The following is a 1,940-nucleotide window of genomic DNA, read 5'->3' on the forward strand; positions in this document are numbered from 1 at the left end:
TGTGTGTGTGTGTGTGTGTGTGTGTGTGTGTGTGTGTGTTAGTGTTCGCTCCTGTAGGGCACATTGTCATTTATCTGCACATAAATATTGACCCAGCTTTGAATGCCATGTGTCTGTCTCTGGCTTTAGGGGAGGGACCTCTGCGCTGACTAATGTTGCCTCTGTGAATCATTTGTGGGTCCAGTGTCCATAGCACAGGAGACAACCCCAAATTATTCAAGCAGTCAGCTAGACAGGCATGGTTCACGGGTAATTTTTGGAATGTATTTTAATTGTTTAACCATGCGAGCTTATTAGAAATGACGTTGGGTCATGGAAATGACTGCGCAACTCTTCTGCCACAGAGGTTTTCCTCAGACAGGAGGTGTTTTTGGGGGCTGTGTGGGGCGCAGTCCAGTCTCCAGTGAACGTTTCTGCACTCCAATAGTTAATTTGCAGGCTGTGTGATGACCAGCAAAAACAAAGGTAAATGAGCTCTCGCTGTGCTGCTCCGGCAGACCGGGTTCAGCTTTGGCCCGGTGAGTTGAGTATGTGTGGAGGTTTTCACTCTAGCAGGACACTTACACCGGGGGAATGTCAATTCCCTTTTGTGGATCCCTGGGAACGGTCTTCCATCTCCCTTCTCGGAACTGCTCTAATGAGGCCAGGCATATTGCCTTTCATCCCGCACTCCCTGCAATTAGGCACAGCTCATAGTTTTCGTCATGGCCACAGCGGAGTGTTTGTATACACAGACACAATGTAGTGGGCCAAGAGTGCCCACTCCCCTCCAAAAAATACAGCATCTCTGCCCATGCCATCCCTCCATATACCTGGCATACTGTACTTTTAAGGATGTGGTGTTCTGAGTTCCAATAGCAGTCGCTGTGGATGTTATGTTTGTGTGTGTGCCTCCCACAGCTTAAAACGAATCCCGTGCCAGAGAATACCAAGGAAGGTCATATGGTCATGATTTGCAGATTTAGCTGACATGGAGTGTATAACATTCCTTGGGTTCGGAGAAGAAAATCAACTATCTAATGCCAACCAGATCTATTTCCAGCCGTTTTATATAAACAAGCATTCATGATAGCGGCATACCTCATGATCCTCACAGAGAATTCTCCAACACACAACGGCGAGTCCTATTTCTCCCACCAAAAAGGTCGGCGTTCAAAGCAGGTTCACTTTTATTTGGGTCTTTCATCCTTTTTGGTTTTGCTTTTGTCAGCGGACCAATGCCGTATCGAAGCCCGGACCGCTCAAAAGGCTCACTAAAACAGCATGTTTGCACAGTTCCAACCAAAAGAAACGTCCGTGCACTGATGGGTGGGAAAAAACCTTGGGGCTAGTGGGGAAAAAGAGCCCCTGCCACTTTTTCTGTCCCATGCAAGAAAGGTTTGGTCAGCAGGAGCTGGCATTTACCAGGCTTTGGCAGTTAGAAGAGGCTGTGATGTCAGCCATTTTAGGATGGACAGTACAATGTGCGGTATGCCGCCATCTTTCTTCCTTTTCTTCTTAAGTTGCCAAATGAATGCCTGTAGTCTTGGCTACAAAACTGAAGAACTTATTCATGAAAAGTGATTTTTAAAAAGATGCATGACTCAGATTTTTTTTATTTATTTATTTTTTATTCTCAGCGCACCACCGTTTACTCGTCTGTCATTCATTTGGGTCACGGGTAGAAGGGTTGGCAGAACAATGTAGACATTTCAACAGCGAGCGGTCATATTAACACAAAACAGGGCCGCCCGAAAAAGATGCCGGCAGACAGGCAGAGCGCGTAGGTATGTACTGTCCGCCTCGGTCACCGGGCCTCCGCGCAGATTTAGCAAGATAAAAACAGTGACGGGAGGTCATTTGTGTCCCGTTCAGCTGTGATATTCCTTTCATCGGCCCGTCACACGCATGAGAACAGTGCAGCAGAGTTTCTTTTTTTCCCCACAATGTGATTGAGAGGG

General features: G+C 47.0%; 1 protein-coding gene across 2 annotated transcripts in view; it reads left to right on the forward strand.

The window, feature by feature from the left end:
• The window catches only part of zhx3a (zinc fingers and homeoboxes 3a), a 13,600-nt gene that overhangs the window by 1,214 nt on the left and 10,446 nt on the right, over positions 1–1,940 (forward strand). The window lies entirely within an intron of this gene.

The sequence above is a fragment of the Pundamilia nyererei genome, unplaced genomic scaffold, assembly GCF_000239375.1.
Source record: "Pundamilia nyererei isolate P.nyererei 1_Seehausen unplaced genomic scaffold, PunNye1.0 scaffold00178, whole genome shotgun sequence".
NCBI classification, from domain to species: domain Eukaryota; kingdom Metazoa; phylum Chordata; class Actinopteri; order Cichliformes; family Cichlidae; genus Pundamilia; species Pundamilia nyererei.